The 21721-nt window shown below is 40.6% G+C and overlaps 1 long non-coding RNA gene across 1 annotated transcript; it reads left to right on the plus strand.

Moving 5' to 3' along the window:
* Positions 1-18012: 18012 nt before the first annotated feature.
* Positions 18013-20591, plus strand: LOC137666141 (uncharacterized). The gene is made up of 3 exons (XR_011048598.1): positions 18013-18131; positions 19492-19595; positions 20498-20591. It is a non-coding gene; the product is annotated as an uncharacterized lncRNA (long non-coding RNA).
* Positions 20592-21721: the final 1130 nt, after the last annotated feature.

The raw sequence follows: 21721 nt of genomic DNA on the forward strand, positions 1-21721 counted from the left end.
GCTTCGCCAGGGGAGGTTCAGGTTGGACATTAGGAAGCATTTCTTCTCAGAAAGGGTCATTAGACATTGGAATGGGCTGCCCAGGGAGGTGGTGGAGTCACCATCTCTGGATGTGTTTAAGAAAAGACTGGACATGGCACTTAGTGCCATGGTCTAGTTGACAGGGTGGTGTCAGGGCAACGGTTGGACTCGATGATCCCAGAGGTCTCTTCCAACCTGGTTGATTCTGTGATTCTGTGTGAAGTACCATCCTGTAATAACAAAGAGGAAATCTATGCTAGGATTTAGAGCAGCTAGTTTTATTAAATCTAATAGACCAACTGTCACCTTGGTATCAGGCAGGAATGATTCTCCTGAAATGACTGGAGCTGTACCAGTCTTACATTTCAGGGCTGAGATCAGAACCAGATCCACTGATGAAAAATAAAGCAATTCTGTAACTTGCTGGTAGTGAGGAATCAGTTACCTAAATCTTAAATCTCTCTTATGTCCAAGCTGAATTTGTACACTATAAATATGTTACATGGACTCCATGGGGTGCTCTTCTAAATATGCTCCACAGTTTTTACTAATAAGGCTCTTTTTTCTTCACACAGCTTGTCCTCTAAGGGTGATAGATGTTTCTGCAGTAGCATTTTGTTCCGTTCCTATTAAAACCATTTTAAGTTCCAGGAAGAATTTTGATCTTTTTTGACTTGCAGAACTATTATAAATATTCACAAGTTCAGAGTCATGCTGTCTGTAACCACATACCTTTAAATCCAAATATTTGAGGTGGGATTTATGGGAGGGAGGGGTTAAATTTACAGCAGGATTTCCCAAATGAGGAAATGAAGGTGCTGGGAGAAGTGAAAAAGCAAATGATTAATTCTACTTCCAACATGGGGACATTGTACCTGGGACAGGAGAGGATGAATAGAAGAGTTCACTGGGGGGAGAGGCACGGGGCAGAGTCATTTGCAAAGTGCTGGTTTGCAGAACTTTAAAAGGTAAACGCACTTATTTGTAGGCAGTAGACTAAGTTGTAGTGTTTGGTATGAGCAGGCTCCTAGTTATACTTGACTTCACAATGTTTACAGCATTCTCCTTAAAGCTATCAGTTTAGCGGGGAGAGACAAGGGAAAGAAGACATCCCCATTCTAGTACTGCTACCTCAGAAATCCCTATGCCCTGTGTGAAAATGCTGTGCTCTTCTTGCTTACAACTAGCTTAAGTTAATATAAGGGGACTCAGTGTTCTAATGGTAAATGCCAAGGGAGCAATACCTGAAAGGTCTGAGGCTGAAGCACTGGATTACACAATTTCCTATTTACTATAGATGGTATATTTAGTAACTAATCATACAACCTAATAATCTAAAATAGTATTTGACAAAAAGGTCAAGTGTTTAATATTAGGGCTAGGAGAGCCGTGAAAATCTATAAGGAGAATGCTCCGTGGAACAGCCAGCCAGATGCAGCTCCCGGCTCTGTCATTGTATCTCTCAGTTCCTCCTTTCATTCTATAAAAATGTCACAGTCTCTTAAGCTCAAACGATTCCATACGTTTCTGCTTCTGGAGGACGTAACTATAGAAAGCTCAGTTCCCCGTTGCTAGACCAAACAGCTCTGTCTCTGGAAGTTTCCTCTCTTGAAGTCTTCCAGAGCTTTTCAAAAAGTGTCATGGTTTATGGAGTAAACAAAAGTTCCCAGGAGGATGGGGAGGACTCTGTATTTTATGGAAATCTCATTAGAATGCAATGAAAAAAACTTTTTAAATTAAATAATTGCTTTATAAAACTTAGAAGACTTTATGTTCCAGGTCTGTTAGCCAAATGGATCTGAGCCAGAGGGTCGAGAGGGAGTGAACCAACCTGAAAGCTGGGGTAAATGGGCCCAACTTTCACACTGTTTTTGGACTTGACTAACACATGCAGGGGCTAGAAGTAGCCACAGTGTGCTGCTGATCTGTAGAGCTACCTGGGAAGCTTCAGCCGTGTTTCAGAACCTCATTTCCCCTGTAAAACATAAAAACAAAACACAGAAACAGCAACTGAGAGTAATGCTGTACACGGATCCAGACTGCAGGACACACATATCTGATTTTATTGTTAATACTGTCCTCTCTTAGCTCCTGTCTCTTTGATGCTGTTCCCACACTTTGTGCTTCATTACTCCCTTCATGACTGCTGGCAGTTTATTTTTTCTGTCATCTTCTTATTTGCCTGCAGGGACCTCAGCTATTTCACTTCTGCCCATGGGATCCCACCTCAGTTGTAGCTGTTTGAATTGACATGCCTCCTTGTTGCATCTTCTGGCTGAGGAAACTGCAAGGAGAAGTGCTGTCATGGCCAGCAGAACAAACAGATGATCCACTTTGTAACTCATTGCTGTGGCGTTTTTTGTAAACCCACATGGTTAATAGCAGGTTTCTCTTCCCCCCGCCCCCTTTCCCCCAAGCCAGCAAATATATACTACAGTAATAGGGGGTATTTGGAAAAAAAATGGGACACACCTTTTAATTCTCATGAAAGCATTATCATGGGAAGCCTTCTTACAACAGAGTGAGAGCAAGTTTTGTTTCAAAGGGATTATCCCTACCCAGCAGGGAACAGCTGGCATAAAGCATTGATCCACCTCCCATTGCAAACATGAGCCAAACTCCCATTGATTTCATTGGTACAGAATCAAGCCCTTATTAATTCCATGACCAGCTTTGCACAACTTCTGTCCCCGTCTGCTTCCCTTACACATAGGCCTGACCCTCTCCGACCCTGGAGAACCCACGCTGAAGGGGGCTGTAGTGAAACTGAAAACATTTTAAGAGTAAAATAGTATAACAGCTTTTTCCAAATATACTCAGTTGTGGAGTACATCTCAAACAGCCCTGCTAACTTCAGTCTAGCCCTTCCATCTGGATAGCCAAATGCAAGCAGCAAGATGTATCCAGGACCTCAACTTGCTAAAATGAGCCAGTTCCTTCTTTTTTTTCTCGATTAGCATAGTTCCTCTCTAGGTTGTGTTTTATTCCTGCATTGAGCCACTTGAAAAGGATTGTTTTCTCATGGTATTTTCAAGTTTTGTGTACAGTTACATTGCAGTATATTTAGTAAAAGAGCACAAGTTACTGAGATGTGTCCAAAAACATCACTCCCAGATCTAAAAGCAGCCACAGACTTCTTATTCTCTTTCCAGAGATTCAGATCAAGGCATATATACATATAGAACTATTTAGAGAACATATATTAATTAGAAAAAAACCTAGACATTAGTTAGGATCCTAATCTCTGATAACAACGAGCTTCCTGTCACCAACATGAAGTCCCTTCATGGTTATATTGTTTGAATGCATTTCTGTTAAATGGCAGACCGGGCTGAAACTATTAGTGCCTAGGAACGGGGAAAAATGTAATAATAAGTGACTGGGTTATTAAGAGCCTTATTGTATGTGACAGTGAAAAAACTGGGGTTGTACCCTCATATGTCATCTAAAAGTTAGTACTGTGAACAAGATGTTTTCATATCCTTTCTAATACTTTCAGATAGATCAAAATTTATCATAGCTATCTTCATCTTACTCGGTTAATAATGAATGATCAGTGAAACATTTTGGAATAGGAAAAGCTCGATGATTCATATAACCTCTCCTGTGAAAGGTTTTCAAAGTTTAAAATGTACAAAGAGAAGTAAAAGTAGCTATATCTTTTGCACAATATATAAAAGCCAAGAAATTATGTAGGAGACCTGAGAAGTTTTAATTGAATAACACAGTTTGTGAGATGGTCATACAGGTTTGATTTTTTGATAATTAGATTGAGTTTCATTGTTCACCATTTGCATGAGTTCTCAAACAATAAAACTGACTTCGTGGACATTTCTTTTCACTGAAAGTCATCCTTTGATGATAGCGGTGTGCCTGTGTGAGTGTTGTATTACTGCAATTTTTAACTCTTGGGGAAGGTGCTGTGTAAAAAGCTGTATTTCTTCTTCTTTATTAGAACTGATAGAACATCCAAGATGTGAAAAAGAGTCCAAAGTCTTGCTCAACTGTTTATGGCTAACAAGGAATCCAGAAACTTTGCCAGAGCCTTCCTGTTACACACACACCTCTGATAAGTCTGCACTAAGAATAAAGGACCAAATTCTCTGCTGGAATAAAACCCACAATTTTTGTTGTCTGTTGAGCTTTCACTGCCTGTTTCAGCAGAGACCTTGGTTACTAAAAGCTGAAGTACAGAGACATGTCTTTACCCCTCCAAATTGTATAGTTAATGTTTGGAGACTTTTTTTATCTTTGTGCTAGTGCACAGAAAGAAGTATAATATGATGCATGTGTGACTTCTTCATAATGCTTCAACTTTTAGAGCCTGTGAGTGGGGAATTAAGTGTCCCATTCAGGTAGATTATTCTATAATAATCATTGTAATTCCTATTGCATCATTTTCACAAGTGTGTACGGCTCCTGACTGTGAAAGACTGGACATGCTGGACCACTGTTCTGGACCAGTATTGCAGTCCTTGTGCTTTTGTATTGTTAGATACTTCTTTTGAACTTTATAGCTAGCTAAAAATTTCAGATATTCTAGGTTATTCTGATTAAGAGGAGAAATTGTTGTTGAGAGTCACATACGACTTTTACGTAACTTCATGCATTTACAAAAAAAAAGGACAAAGATCTGTTTTTCTGACCTCAGGACAAGTCAAACAGCTAGAAGAATAGAAGAATTTTATCCCATTGCCTATGAGGCCCCTTTAGCCCAAGCCTGTTCCTTATGCTCACCTTTGGCCTCTTGTAGGGATGCACTGTCAGCATGTCCTGCTGGCTTTCTTGATTTGTGCAGTGGTTCTGTGGCTTTTCTTCCCACCCAGCTCTCATGGGCTGTCAGTGCCATACTCAGAAGATAAGCTTCTGTCATAGTTCAAGTCTCTGATCAAACTGGCCTTACCTTTGCTGTGTGCAATGACATGTGCCTGCACTTTGCTTTGAAGGCTGAGTATCTTCACACAGGAGTTGAGTTGCTCCTTCCCAGCTAGCTCAACTGAAGGGCAGTGACTACAACCACCAGCTCTGACAACATTTCATCCATCCAGTCCTAACTCTGTTTTCTATCAAAATTATTCCTATAACTCCCTGCCATCATAAAAAAATCAAGCCTGAAAAGAAGAGAAATAAACATAGAGTGGTTTAGAATTGTATACTAGGAATAATTAAACTTTTAGTAAGAGGGTTCTGTCATTTCTCTGTTTTTACTTACCGTGAGGAGGACAGCGTGTTCTTATCGCTGTGGAGTCACATAAATGACTTGATTAAAGTGCGTGTCGCAGAGCTGAATCTGGGCATTTGGAACTTCCTTGCTGTTTTCATAAGGTATTTGTATGATAGATGAGGGAAAAAAAAGTCCTGTGCTTAGTTCATCTTGTTATGAGGTAGATATATTTTCCACACGTTTGCAAATAGAGTAAAGAACAAGAGTTCTTCAGCTATTTAAAGTCTTTGAAAGAAGAAAGGCAGTTTAGATTACCAGCAGCCTACAATGTGCGTGGCACAAAAATGTCAGTTTTAATGGCAAAGTTCAGGATAAAACTGTGTCAGCTAATTTAATCATTTACCATGAAATACCAGTTATCTTAATCTTACATGCAGTCCTTAAGTCTGCTGCATATTTTTGTGTAATTGAATCCTGACCCTAAAAGGGAGGAAGCAAGGAATTTTCTTTTTAGTGAATAGTTAGGCTCTAAATGTTCCTGTTTATAAATTGTATTTGCGGCATTGTCAGATATTTTAATACTGAGCAGCTAATATTCCTGATGAGTCTATTTTTTCTCTGTTTCATATTTGTTTTCCATGCTGCAGAAATCATACTAGTATTCAGTTTCTGTGGAACTTAACTGAGTTCTCTGGAAAAAGTGCAAATATTGTTCCCAGAACTTAAGGCAAACAAATTAGCATCTAACCCAGATGACACATTTTATTCATGTGGTTTGCTTTCCATCTAGATACCTGATGTATTACTTCAGCAGCAAATTCAACAAGGCCAAGATGTCTTCATTTTCCTTCAGAGCAAGAGCTGTAAGAGCAGTGTGATGGAAGTATTGGTCTTCTGTGGCCAGCCAGCCACAGAACCCATCAACAGCTGTGATGAGCAGAGCAGACATGGGGAGACAGGAGGCAGCTGAAGCCTAAGAGGACCTATGCCTGGAGCTGTGTGTGTGTGATTGGAGCAGGAGAGGCCAGGACCCAAGGAAATCCCAGAAGCAAGGGAAAAAAACAGATTGACTCTCAGTGACTCATTTAGCTCCTGGATTGGACAGATCTCTCCCCTGCTGGCAATTTGGCTGAGCATCAATGGACAGATACCAGGATGAATAGCTTAAAATAATTAGGGGTTGGGAATCTGCAAAACTGCTAGCCATCCAATTCTTTACTGTGCAATGTGAGGCACAAAAAAGAAATTACATTTAGGTTATTAAATATTAAGTCAGTGGATTTACCTCCATTTGGTCCAGAACAGGAAACTGGCTAAAATTCAACATTTATATCATTGTGTTGATGCCCTGTTTATCACTGAACAAGTGAGTGCCTTTTGGCAGGTCAAGCTCTTTGACACATGGGGCGAATGTGTGCTTAATTTCTCCAAAACAGAAGAATTAATATAATAATAATTAACACAGATGAGAACAGAATTAAAATCAAGTACAGTCAAGAGTTCAGTTTAATGCCAGGCGTCTCACATTCTAGATGTTCTGAGGCCAGATTTTTTCTTGTTGAAGGTAGTGAGGATTTTGCTGTTGGCGCTGATGGGACCCAGAGTGGGCCTTGAATGCAGAGAGACAGGATTCCCTGTACTTTCTGTTTAATGCTCAAAACCAGAAGCAACAGGCTAATTTAGTATCAGTAAAGGTCAGTTAAAATTATAGAGACATCCTTTGGAGCAAATCCTCTGCCTTATATTTGCATATTTATGAACTGGAGATTACGACAGGCTGTTCCATTTATTAGAGCAGCGTCGCTATAGTTAATAGTCTGTCAGTATTTCCATTATAACCCCCTTTTTTCAGTGTTTTAATATCTCAGCCATTTAAAATGACATCAGGAAGCAAGTTGGTCTTGTGTTGTCGGCCAGGTGCAATTTTTTTGTTTGGATTATTTTCAGTAATGAAATACTGTTCATCATATATGCAAATGAGCCACAGCATTTCTGTTGGGGGGAAATAGCAAAGTGCATGAGTTTATTGTGGCTGTGTTTTTCTTTAGGAAAGAAGGGAAAAGAGGGATTTGACCAATCATGTCAACTGGGGCTTCACGTTTGAAGAACAGTTTCTCAAGAAACTGCTTTCAGAAGAAACACTGGTTCTTAATGTGAAATCAGATTGCTGCATGCTTGCCAGTGGTGACCAAGGTATACAGGTCAGGATGGTTCCCCTGTCCCTCAGAAATTTCTTGTCTGCCAGAGTCATGGACAAAGCACAGCAGGTAAGAAAGCAGTGAACATAAAAGAAGAGCCTTTAGAAGTAACAGAAGCCCTGGTTACAAATTCATAAAGCTGGCCTCTTTTTAAGTGTCTTCCAGATGCAGAGAAGTGCAGTGCTGTACTGACTTTATTGCTGATATTTGGGGTAGAGAAAAGAGGTTGCTGCGGCTTTGGGGAGGAGGCAGTTGTGAAGCTACCTTGCACGTGTCTATGAACTGAGCAGTATTATTTACTGAAGCAGTCTCATATCCTGCTCCTTCCAAACAGCCTCAGTTTGCTTTCATAGAGGTGTTGGTTCACTAAAAAATAACTGCCTGGCGGGGGCAAATGTTTAGACTGAAATGCCAATTTTTAACTTACCAGGGCAGCAAAAGTTGCTCTTCAGTAAAGAAGCTGGTCTTGCACTATAACCTCTTGCCCCGTGAAAAGAGAAACAGTCCAATGAGAAACCCCTGGGCAGTGACTTGTTCTCAAGGTGCTGAAAAATCACTTGCCACCACAGTAACTGAGAAGTTAAAAATGAAATTCATTAAGAGAAAAAAAAAAAAATTTTTGTGCAAAATGTTTGTTGCTCTTTACTGTTGCCCAACAAACACATAGTTGAAGGTAGGAACACGGTCCATCTTTTCCATCATAAAAGTCTATGTGCGCAACTGGGGACTCCAGGGAAACTAACAACAGTAGGCCAGAAACACCATTGAAACGTTATGTACGATCCACTTGGTGCATAGCAGCTAATAAAACTATGCCCTGGGTAAGACTCAGGGCTTGGCTTCTGTGCAGCCTTCTGTGAATTTTGACTGAATTAAGATTAACAACAAGTTTAGAAGTTATGTTACATAAAGAATTTTTTAAGTACGTGTAAGACATAGTTCAACAAAAAGTCTGTGATCTTAAAGCCCCCAAATCCAAATGGTGAGCCACATTTTGCATCTGGCCTCTCATCTCAATCATGAGAACCAAGAGCCCAGATCAAGACGCTCCACTCAAGCTTGTGGAAAATCTGTTCCAAATCCAAGTGGCTCGGGCTCATCAGTAACGCTTTCTTAAAACAACAGTATTTGGGATATTTTTGTAGGTAATTGCTAACTTAAAGTGCATTTTTCGTATTTCTCCAGAATTGCCATTGTAAAGAACAATATTCCTTCCCCAGGCAAGTCACAAGTGCTTTTTCCGCCAAAAATCATCTCTGGTTGTGATAAGTGATCATAACTCAGAAGCAGGCAGTCTACAGAAATTCTGACTATGTTGAATACAAAATTACTTTAACAGTTTTATAAAGCAGGTGTAACCCAAAGTAACAGTAGGGGAGGAAGGGTCTGCCAAACATGTGTTTAAAATGTATGAAGTATTATGTGATGTCTGCTGGAAGATAAGTCCATGCTCAGGAAGCTCTCTGAACAGCATTGATCATTACATATATTTGTTATATTTTGTTTTTAATTTGCAGTGACATAAAATCATACATTACCGATTTGAGTGCATCTCTGAATATTAAAAATACTAATTATTATGTAATTAGTCAACAGGATGTGTGTAATTGTGTAATACCAGCATTCCTGGGTGTGGTTAAGTATGTAGGTAGAATGCCAACACTCATCTAGACGTAGAATTGTAAAATTACACAACAACATACACCCTGGGTGGGTACTCTAATTATATTTTACATTTAAACAATGGGTACATTAGCAAAATAGAACTTATTCTTTTTAAAAATATCTTCCCGCAGGCATGGATCATAGTAGATAATGGTGATAATATTGCCCAAATAGAGTATATTCCATCTCCCAAGGGACCCAGGCTTCTTCATAAACATACCAATAGGAGACAGAAACCAGGCATAAAGAGCCCTTCATCCACTCGTGGCATGAAGCCGCGCCAAAACAAACATGTGACAGTTGCTGAATCATGCACCGGAATAACCGAATGCAGAAAATGAACAGGAAGAAATTTCTACCTCATGAGGAATCACATGAGATTAACCAGAAATCTGACTAGAACTGTTATATTTTTATGACTTTACAGACATCAGGACCGTCGTTAAACCATGGTGGAAACAGAACCATACAGTGAATCAGGTTCTTCCTTGAACTTACCCAGGAAGATCTAGGTTACAGCCATCAAATGTCTAGAGCATTTTAGTTAACTCTGATCTCTGCTAAGACTTACTGCCAATATGGTACAAAAGTCTTCTGCACTCCTTGCCAAAACCTCCCTGCCTAGTCATCACTCATTCTTCCTATGGTACATCTGCAGTGACTGACAGGCATACACTTCACCAGGGCCAGCACTACAGAGATGGTAAGATCTGCAGTACAGACAGAAAAGGTGGAGGGTTGTTTTACATCGCTCACCAGTATTTTCTCTCTTTTGATATGGATCCAAGGTGAAAAATCCAAGAGAAGAATGGAAAGGTGAAAATTCCAACACCAAAAAAATAAAAACCTAAGCTGTGACTCATTATAAATATAAAATGTCAGAGCCTAAAGCTGGGGTTTTTTCATGTGCCTGGGTGGAGAAGGGTGAGGTTCCCTCTGAGGATGATTTTATCTTTTACTTTTGAGTCTGAAGATCTTGGATGTGGTTTGGCAACTTCATAAAAATATTTGTGATAAAGTTGAACTGCTGTCTGGAAATGTTACATACAGAGATGTAAGAAAGCTTAAGGAGAAAACTGCAGATGCTGGAAGAAGAATCAACAGTGCACATGAATGAGGTTAAAAATTGCAGACAATTAGCTACTAGATGACTCCTACTAAATAAATCATCAAAGACTTGACTACTGCTTCCAGGTTTCCACAACAATATTGGCTCATTGGAGCAGCCAAAAAGATGTTAATTTGGCCAAAGTTTTAGGAATTTGCTATTCTTGTTTGAATTAACTAATCAACCAACAAGGCCAATGTACACTCTCTTGACAAGGCTATAAAGCAGGGCCTTCATGCTTCTGGGGAAGATATGATATTTATTCCTCAGGATCAAGGGCCCCACGATATGGAAAATAAGCTTCTTTGTGTTAAATGAGAGCTACATGGGAAAGAAAAACAACCTGAGCTTGTCATGGAATCTCACATCTTATTTCAGCACTCAAGAAAGCACTTTGCTTGTCCAATTTAATAGAGGAGCACGATTTCTTTTCCTGTATGCCTCCACAGATCAGGTCTAGCTCTGATCTCATTTAGAGCTTAATCAAAGACCCGAAGTAAAGGGAAAATATTCCCATTGCTTCCAACAGGCATCTGGTCAGTCTTGTACTGTGACTTTACTTAAATGTAAATTCAGTGCTGAGTTTCTCCCAAGAAAAAAGGGGTAAGTGGTAAGAGATGGGAGTCTGTACACTCAACTTTCCACCCTCCTGTTACTTGCTGCTGATAGGTCCAATCCTTTGGCTTGCAAAAAGTTCTTAATTTGTCTGGCCCTTTCTGCAGGGTTGACTGGTACAAAGAAATGCTCACCTTGACCTTCTTTATTGCTACATATGGGCAGCTCACCACAGTTGTACTCTCTTTTACTGCTTGAGATTTACTTGTGTCCCTGGCGTGTTGTGATAGGCCTCTGAACGTCACTGCTGTGAAGGCTTTGTTCTTCCCAAAGACTCTCTAGAGGTTCAGTGAAGGCAAGTAGGGTTTGCTTTGCTTGAAAAGTAGATTGTACATGTCACTATAACAAATGGAAATATGCAAAGTGTTGGTTTAATTTAACAGGAAATTGGCATGTTTGACTTGTCACAAGGCCAGTTTATACTATGAGGACTTCTGACATTGCTCATAGTAGGCGAACTTCACCCCATGTTGAGGGCCAGCTCAAGGCCTAGTTATCACTTACATGCAATTTAAACTATCTTCAGAATAAGTCTTAAGTGGTGCACAAGCCTCACACTCTGTCTCTGTGCAGGAGTGTAAAAAAAAAAGGAACCCGATTTGGAAAACACTAGGGAGAAATACTGAAGTTTTACACATCAAAAAGGCTAATTAGAAATGCTTTTCTTTTATAACAAATAAGCCAAGCATACTGACATTAATTATATGAAATACTCCAGGTTTGGAATAATCTATTGAAGAGCACAGATGTATACCAAATCCTATGCAAATGAGTGTGTGCAACTATTCTTCAGGTAACACATTTATTTATAAAAATAAGCTGTGTGTTCGAGTTTCTTTTTAATGGGTAGAACATCATAAAAGGCCTTTCTCTCTCTTGCTCTTCCTCAATGTAGGGAGATAGTTATATCTGTTCAGCACAGCCTAACATGCATTCCAGGAGCTCGGAGCAGATTCTTCCCGTACCTGAGTTTGTAGTACTCTGTCAGCTTTCCTGGAGTTACATCACTGTTACTAGGAGCAGAGTTTTTTTCTCCTCTGGTGGTAAATTTCCTTTGGTTTCAGAAAAGCTAATGGAATTCATAACCGCATTTTATTTTTCAGTCTGTATCCCTGAGCTTATTAGTGACAGATGTGCTTAAAGAAAATGCTGTGACTGTGGTTTGCTGTGTTGCCCATTGGTGTTGTTGGTAGAGACTCTTAACAACATGGGGAAGAAAACTTCATCTATTGGTCCTTTTATCCTGGCTGGCTGCAAAAAAATCCTCTTACTTTTGGTAGCTTTACTTCATGGTGGAGGAGCTCTTCTATGTCAGGGCCATGACAGGCAGGCTCAGCAGGCGGAATCACTCCATCCCAAATGCTTCTATACCCCTACCCTATTCCCTGCTCCTTCGGTCTTCGGCACTGCCTCTATACAGGTGAAAGACACTTCACTTTCCAGGTCAAATTTCCCTACTGAATCCACCAAATATTTGTCTAAGGATACCCCTTAAATTAGATGAGATGTCTAGCTTACGTAGGAACTGCTCTGTGGTCACTGTAGATTGTCACCTGGCTGGGCCATGTTGGGACTGGCAAGCTTTCTGGAGCCTGCTCCACAATCTCCAAACCATCCAACAAATGCCAGGGCTTAGCACTTTTGCTCTTAGAAACACTCATCTGCAAGGGCAAATGTTGGTAGCAAATAGTTATTCTCTCTCATCACCAGTAGAGAACGTTAATGTTTCCAGTGCTGGTTCAGGTTCCTTGAATTCTCTCAATTTACCTACCAATCCTCTTAACATATCATAGGTATTTCCAGAGCTACTGTGTCTGCACAAGTTCCAGAAAGCTCATGGTAAAGTGTCTGCTTTCACCTCTCAGATTCAAGGTCATTAAAGGATTTGAGGAAAACTATTCAGTGCTGTGGGCAATGAAGAACAAATGTAATCTACTTAGATGAGTTGCAGGTATCATTTCAGACCTCTAAAAAGTAGGAAAAAAATTATTTGTACCTAAAATTATAACAGCAATCTCTGTATATTCTCAGGAATTGTCAACAGCTGGTCTCCAGTCTAGCTTGAAGATTTTGGTAACCCCACCAGCTACCAGCAGGTCTGGATAAGTTTGCCTAAGCCACAGATGGCTGCAAGGGTACTTAACACTGGCGAAACTGCAGCCTTTGACCTGTTCTTACACTTCTGCTTCTCAGCATCCACTACTGGTAATTAACAGACATAAAATATTGGAATAGTTGAATTTTTGTTCAATCTAGTGTGCTGGGTCTTAGGTTTTTATGTTTACATCATCTTTAGTAAGGGTAGGAAGGAGACAGCTTCTATCCTAATTTCACTGTCATATGGAAAAGCAGGAATTTATATCGACCTGGTCACCCCAGGGCACCCTTTTACAAAGAGGAACCTCTAAGACATGGATCCATTGAGATGGCTGACATTATAGAAGCAGCACTTGTAGCAGAAACCAGCTTGGAGTTGCATAGGTTTTAGTGGCAACTAAATGCAGAAAAGAGTTGCAGGGGTGGGAGCAACAGGAAACTATCAGTTGTTTGCAAAGGCAAAGTGAAAGCTTTATATCTAATTTCAGCTGTTGGAGAAGCAGATGGTTCTGTTAGTAACTATTCCTTACATATAGATCAGCCTTCTAAACACCTTTTGGCATCTGCTTTGGGAAAATATATATAAAAAAAGCCCAAACCCCTGAGCTTTCACCTTCAGTGTGCAGTCAGTAGATTAGAAGGAAAAGGAGCTGTTACACCTGTGAAATTAAATTTGACTCAAAGATAATTTAGGGTGATAATAAAGGTGAAAGTTCAGAATCTTTCTGACCTAGTGTGATACCCGTACAAAGCGTATTGACCTGCTGTCTAACTTTTTTGTTTGTTCTTGAAACCTAAAATTTGGTTTCAAATAAAAATCGTTTCCTACCAGGTTCGTATAATACAAGTACTTTATTGAATTCTGACTGAAAGAGTGTTGCTCAGAGATTGGGGGCCAAGTCCTGGCTTTGTGGCATGGGGCCAGGAGCATTTTGCAGGATGTGACAGTTTCCAGACTCCAGGCAACTCTGACTTTAGGGGAAGGTGAAGGAGGTGGACATCTACCCTAGAGAGATGTTACAGGCAGCAAAAAATCAAAGTCACAAACGGAAACTACGTATTTCTTTCTAGCACTAATGGTTTTCTGCTGAAATTTTCAAAACCTGTTGCTGGAATGAGTGGCAAATTTTTCAGCCCCTCCAAGTGAACCAGAATAGGAGTGGTCAGCTTTGCAAGGAGAAACCGAGGCACTAGGGAAGATGACAGCCAGGTGGGAGAAGAAGAGATGCAGGGGCAAGGGGTGGGAGGAAGGCAGGCTGGCTCATGGAGGTGGCCTGGCTGGCAGCAGGGCATGCAGCGAAGGTGAGGAATGCTAGTGCGTGAAGAGACTGGTTAAGATATATCTAGAAGCCATAAAATTGGTGCTGAGGGGTGAGGTGCTGGAGTCTCCTGTCTGGAAAGAATATGGCAGAGGAGGAGAGCAGTAAAGCTCCTGGGGTGGCGTTGTGGGGGGGCACAGGGAGAAGCAGGGCCCCTTCTGTACCTACCCCGCCCTGGGGTGAGGTGACCTGGCCATGACTCTAGGACTGAGGCGAGGGCATTGCCTCTGAATTCATGGCATTATTTCAAAAAAATGAGAAGCCGAAATTTCTTACTGTTTAACTGGGGAAACAGGAGCTTAACAGTGAAGAAAAAGTCCTTCTACCTCCCCCCAGAAATTAGCTAAGCTCCAGTCAAAGGTTTTACCTGGGGCTTTTCTGGAGGCCACCTCTGCCCGGTGGATGACATTCCTGGCTCTGCTTGAGCCTGGCAGGGCAGTGAGAGTGCTAGGTACCTCTGCACCATGCAGGGCATATCAGGGAGGTAGGTTTGTGCCAGTTAATTAGCAGCACTTTGGTGGTTTCTGCAGCCCACAGTTACCTCCACAACACCTCCAGTGAAGGGGAGAGGTATTTGGGGATCTGTGGTGGAGGCTGGAAGATGATTTATTTGAGCTTTTCTTTCTCTGAGCATCGAGTGCATTGCTCCTCTAGCTCCCTTTAGAGACCGTGCCATCGACTGTCCAGGCTGGGCAGCCCAGTGTCAAAAGGAAAGGAGTCTTTTGCCCATCATTGTCATATAAATCAGGCCCCAAATATGAGCCCTGTAAAATGTGAGAAAATGAGAGTTTTGATTATCCTTATGGATCACTCTGGATTTATTCCAGATTGCTTCATTAATAGCAATCAAAGACATCACTTTAATGGATTTTTTATCCTCAAAATTATGATCATGAGGAATTTGTTCTGGCTATTGATTTTGAAAAGGCTTTTGATTCACTTCAATAGCCTTAACTTATTTCAGATTTAGGTAACAGTAGGATTTGGTCTTAAATATGTTAGATAGGTCAATCTCCTTTATTCAAATCCACAGTTATGTTAAAACTAATGACCGTAGTTTGAAGATGATTTATACACTGGGGCTTAGACAGGAGAGTCCTTTTTCTCTGATACTTTTGCTGTTACAGAGGAGCCTTTGTTTTGGGAGAAATCAGTGTTTCTAAGGGAAAAGTCAGTGATGTTTTCCATTCTGCCCTTAGTTGGAGAGTATGTTACTTTTTTAACAAAGATTTTTAGATATTATGCTGGAAGTCACTGAATGTTCATGTTTCTTCTTTGTTAATTGGGGTAAAACTCTTAAAGCCATTAAGTGATTTAAATGTAGCTCTATTTGAGCAATATCCTTTATTGGATCCCCCATTATCCTTTAAACATCTTGGTGAGCAAGGGGATAAAATTAGAAAGAATTTGTTTGCTTTAAATTGCCAGCCTCTGCTTGATAAAACTGTTAGCTATTTAGCTAATTGGACTGCTCTTCCATTATCATTAATTGGCAGAATTGATACAATTAAAATGGGGGCTTTATCTAAAGTGTTTGTGTTTTTTTCTGAGGTATTCCCATCAAGTTCCCTAGCATGTTTCAGGGAGCCTTACATTCTGCAATTAGTTTTGTTTTCAGGGTTAGAGGTAAATTTAAGATTAATTTTGAAATTCTGCAGCTTCTCATACAGTCAGCTGAACTGGCTCCTGCTAATTTTATTGTTGTTTTTGGCTGTCCTGGTACAACATGTTGTTTCCTGATTTAGACAATCCCCAGCATTATGTGGCTGTGGAGCGTGTGGGGCAGTGCAACCACAGGCTGAGCAAAATCAGGCCCTCGGAGCACACCCCCTACTTTGCAGAAGGTCAGAGCAAGGCTTGCTCCCAGGGCTCTGTCCTGCAAGGTACTAAACACCCATTATTCCCTGACCCACCAAAGCATTTTAACACAGCCATAACTTCTAAGCACACATACAGGCCCAGTGACGCCAATTAGCTTACTCATACTAGTAAAGTTAAACAAAGGCTGTGCTTGGTTGGGGCTGCCGTAATCATCACCTTGTCGGTTTGAGACTCCCACATGAATCTGTTGCAAAATAGCACGTGTTCTTCCACTTGCACCTTGGCTGTGCTCTCAGCTGATGCTGCCCTCCAGATGAGCAGGGGAAGGCACTGGGTTTTGAGGACAGGCTCTGCCAATCCTTCTCTTCCTCTGTGGTCAAAGCATCAAGAAACTGCACCCTCTGTTTCTGCCATCCCTGGTAGACATGCTATCTTTTTTAGGCTGCTAGTACAAATCGTGCTTCTCTCTCCCAACACTATGATTCATGTCAGCCATTAGCCTCAAATAAATGAATGGGCCGCAAGAAAATTAAAACCAAATCACGCCTCTGTCAAGGGGAGGTCTCATTGACAAGTAGGGCCTCTATTGCCAGAATTAGTCATCTGGGTCTGCCTTTTTCGTCAGAGGCTAAGAAAACCAGAGGATGATTAATTGGGCAGGACCAAGAGGATGTCACCCCTCCCATACAGCTGGCCAGTGTGGCCAGTTTCTAAATCACACAAGGGCAGTGACTGCATCACTGAATGCCACCACTAGCTCTGCTTCATCTCCACAATTTTATATAGTGCTGGGGTAGCCACAGTTGTTCTTCACCACCCAAACATGCTCTTATACTGGTACTTCCTTATCTTGCAAGCCGTGTAGAGCTGGGTCTGTTGCTGTTTAAAGCTGCTTAAAATAACTTGTATCTAAAATATAAAACATCTTTATGCAAAATAAATGTTTTAAATGTTTTATCTATAAAATATATGCAAACATAATTGTATATAACTTTAATTAAAAAAAAATCAGGTCCATTCTCATAGGCGTGACCCACTATGTATGTAACAGGTATGAACACTGGAGCAACCTTGATGCAATACTGTTCTGTATAATTCGTTTGAGTCATTGTAGTTTTTAGACTATACCAAAGTCATTTAGTGAAACACATCATGCTTCATGGGTTAATCCTAATTTAGCTGTGATGCTTTGCTTTTGTGTATTATCTCAATTGTTTTGCCCATCTCCTCTTCATTCCTTTTATCTATCACAAACATCATTCTACATGGTTTCCACTCATACATTTATTTGTATTTAAATTATGTGTCTCTTTAAGGAGATAGACCCATCAACTGACACAATACCCCGTAGCACAAAGAATGAGGCATTGTTTACTTTTGCATAAAGAGCTATGAAGATGGAGCACACAGTTTACAGGATACTAATGAATTATTTGGATGTTTGACCTTAAATCAGACTCAACCCAGCTAAGCTTGGTAGCCAGTGGAATTGAAACGTAATGGATAACAGCCCAAGAGCCAACCATATTGTAGGTCTAGCTTGCACAGCTTGTCCCTTATTGGCAACCTCAGCCGAGCACCTTTGCACTGAGTGGCTGATGAAGTACCTCATCGCAGAGTCACAGGGCTGCCTTCTCTGTGCCTCGAGGACAGAGTGTAGCATGGACTAAGCTTCAACTGCTGCTCCAGGTCTTGGGACGCTCCTCCTAGGGAGAAAGAGAGAGCACCTGAGTCTCTGGGGCTAACAACCTGGCATGTCTCCTGAGCACTAAATTCACTGTAACAAAAGTCACCTTGGGCTGAGGGGCCTGTTGCAGCTCCCTCAGGATGAATGTGCACTCCCACCAGTGCCATTAGAAACCCCACACTCCCACTGACTTCCCAGTGGCTCAGGGAAATGGAGGGGGAGCAGAAACAAAACCTCTTAGAATAAGAGGCTAAAAGACAACTACCTCACAGTACTAAATGCACTGATCCTGTGCTGATTTATATTTCTGGATTAATTGCAGTAAATAAGGAGCATCACACTGGTGTAAAACTCATGTGAAGGAGATGGGAGTCAAGCCCAGTGGGAACAGAGGAGCTGCAATGCAAGAGCCAGTCTTCCCTGTACGACATTTAAGGTATATTAAGGCCAAAACCTCATTAATGCAAGCAGTGCTGTTTATTTGCTTCCATCAGCTGTGAATTTGGGTTATTGTCACTGGTACAAGAAGTGTCCAGAATAATGGACATTCCTGGGCTGAAACGTTACTGTGGCATAGCAGCGCCTTTTCCTCATTTGAAAGTAGAGATATAGCTCTGTATATCATTAACTAAGACAATAATAAATTAATACAATAGCCAAGTAATAGTGCTGTAATGCTTTCATGTATGAATTGGAATGTGAATACTGAGCTTTTCATTTCATGGTTGAAAAATACATGAGTTGACCCAAATATTAATTTCTGCATTTCAATCGTTTACATATCATGGGTCAATAATAATTTTTTGCACAAATGACTTTTCAAATGAGAAGCAGTATATTGTAATGGTCTATCATATTTACAAACATCTCATTGTTTTCCCAACTTAGCACTTAGTATTTAAAATATACTGGACCAGATATTGTTTGCCAAATACAATACAAAAATGGCTCATGTAAAATGCAGAGACTGTTTTCTTTTACTATTATCCATAATTTATAATGTTCATAAACCATGGAGTGGCATGCCCCTGCCCCTGGCAGGCCCAGGCCCCCACTTTGGAACGGGCATGGTTTTCCAGCAATGGTTCAGGAGACCTGACACCTCTCTCTGCTCTTTCCTGACCTTAAAAATCTCACCCCTTTGAGGAGCAATCCCTCTGAAGATCCAGCACTGTCAGAAGGGCTAATGGTGTTTTTTTGAGAAGTTTAATACATCCCAAGATTTCTTTACAGCATGTAATGACATCCAACAAAATGCCTAGGGCGTCTTTTTTCAATTACTTTACAAAGCTAAAATAATATAAATAACCTTGCTTTTTACTTACTGGTATTGAACTTAGTCCATCATTTCAGGCTGTTCATTGTTTCCTCATATTCCACCCCTTTATTAGCCAACATATCCCAACAGAAATCTTGTGTCTTGGAGTAAATAGCATTCAAGTCCTGAATTAATCAGGGACTAGTGCAACATATATATGCTGCCCAGCAAGATGAATTTACACATCTGCCTTTTCCCCTAATTATAATTCCAGAGGTTGAATGTCAACAGCATATGGGTATATCCTCATAGAGGCATGCAAACACACACATACAGGCGCACACACTGTACATTAATCTCTCTTGGCTTATCTGTTGCTGTCTTTAATTTGTATACTTCAAAATTGAGTGGTGAGGTCATTTATTAGACTGTTTCTGTGAGTTTTATGTAGTGATAAGAAAGCAGTAACATACAATTTGTTTTTATAGAACTCACTTTTGTAAGTATGATCTAATATTTCCTTTCTTTAACTGAACAGTGAGGAAGAAGAGCTTTCAGAGCTAACTAAGAGTTAACTGGCTACATTTCAACTGTCACCATTGTCTTACATCTACATAGAGAACAGGAGAGAGCCAGAGAGATGTAAGTACAGCGGGCCACTGGGAAAAAACGTTTATAAGTAGAAATTTCTCCTCAGAAGCCTTAGAGCAAATCTTTCCAGTTTGTCTTGATTTTTTCTTTCCCTATTTTTTAAACACAACGCGTGGTGGAAACGATTGTTATTATCCAAAGGACCTTACTTGCTGGCTCGCTGCATCTCTCTTTATGAAATGCCATAACAAAAGTGAGCTCACGCTTGTGTGCTTCCAATGCGTGATGTTCCTGTGTGCCAGATGGGCACTTTCATGACTGTATGAGCGTGGATTATTTCATTTCCTACATCTGGGACTCCAAATGGCTGCACAGAATGCCACAGGAGAGAGGCACAGATCTTCAGCTGGGGAAACCTACCTTCACAGGGGAACTGGCTACATCAGAAGGGATGAGGCAGAGAAGCCCCAAGTGATATCTGAAAGTTCACATAAACCAGGGCCATAAGGCAAACCTTTAGAACCAGGAACAAGACAAAAATAAACAATAACTAATGCTGGATGTCAGCTGCAGAGAGGGGGGAGGGAAAATAAACCATAAGCAGTTTCTTGTCTGGCCACAGAAGATGCGTTTGGAATGCTGTTTTGTGTTTCAGCTCAGAAACTCTGTTGTGACCTTCAGATATCACTGGGTATTACAAGTTCTACAGATAGCCAGAGAGAAATATCCCAAGGATAGCTGGCACATACCGTGCCATCCTAGTTAATATTGACTGCGTATTGCTCACAGCCCATTCCAGGACTGTGACCAGGCAGCCTTGTAAAAACACTGCAGAATCCTACAGTAACAGTCAGGAATGCTACAGTTTGTCATAAAGCTGTTGCAGGATTTGGGATAATTACTTGTTTGTTTGTAGGATAAAAGGATGCTTTCCTTTTTTTTTTTTTTTTCAGCCCAAAACAATGACAGCAGATCCTCAGTACAGTGAGGTCCTATCTCACTACACTTTTGCAGTATATGTTGCATTACAGAGCCAGCAAACAGGAGGAGATGGTAAGAAGAGATGGAATAGCCCGTCCTATATGTTTGATTGAATTAGCTGTAGCAGAAAAAAATATAGTTAAGCCAGTGGCTTCCTTAAGATGAAAGAGAGCAAGCCCCCAAAAGACAACAAATGGAAAAAGTAATGAACAAAAGAAAGTAAGAGCTTGTGACACAAAGTAAGAAAAATAAACAGCAGTTGACTTAACTATTTTGCATAAGATATTTACAAACCACAGCATATTACTGTTTGCTTTATGCATTTTCACATCCTGCTCAGTTTAAAGCAGTAATTTTCTGCAAGGACAACAGAGGGAAAAAAAATGCTTTACACTGCTTATATTAATTACATTTTTTCATTACCCGTCATGTTTTCTACAGGCTTGTGTATTATTACTGTAAAATGTAATGAAACAGAAAAAGAAAAAAAGAATGGACTTCTGGGAAATTTTCCAATTCTTGAAATGCAATGTTAATTGAATGCTATTTTTAGGTCATCACAGATAAAGCTGAACCCATTGCCATCAGCGCACAGAATGGGGACAGCCCAGGTGTGACACAAGCTGGGTGAGGGTATCAGTTCCTACTGATGGAGAAAAAGGGAGAAACTAACTCCCCAGAGGGATGGTTCTTGTTGGGTTTGGGGCAGTTTCTATTTCTCGATGTAAAGTTCTCAAAGCAGAAATTAAAGGGAAGGGTGAGGAGCTGGCTGGCATGGGTCCAGGACCCACCGTGAAGTGCTCCTGAAGGAGACCCAGTGACTCCTATGACAAGAGGGCAGAGCAAATGAAAGTGAGAAGCTCTCTCTAGTTTGGTGGCTGACTTCCAGCTCTGGGAGGGAGGGCAATCTGAAAGTCAACATAAAATAAAATCCCCCAAAATGTATCAGAAACGTGATCCCTTTAATTTATAGATCTCCTAAAAGGCTGCCAAAAATCAATTATTTTAATTTGTATATAGTGCAGCCATGGACTGATTCAAGTTCTTTTGAAGTATTTTTAAACAGCCGTTGCACAAAGCCATCTTCTTTCCCATATGCAAAAAATGAATTGAAAACCACAATTTCTCACAGTCGCTTTGATAGCGAGAAAAGACACACAGGACTCTGCAAGCAAATCTGAGGCCCCCCGCTAAGT

The sequence above is a fragment of the Nyctibius grandis genome, chromosome 8 (assembly GCF_013368605.1).
Source record: "Nyctibius grandis isolate bNycGra1 chromosome 8, bNycGra1.pri, whole genome shotgun sequence".
In the NCBI taxonomy this organism is placed as follows: domain Eukaryota; kingdom Metazoa; phylum Chordata; class Aves; order Nyctibiiformes; family Nyctibiidae; genus Nyctibius; species Nyctibius grandis.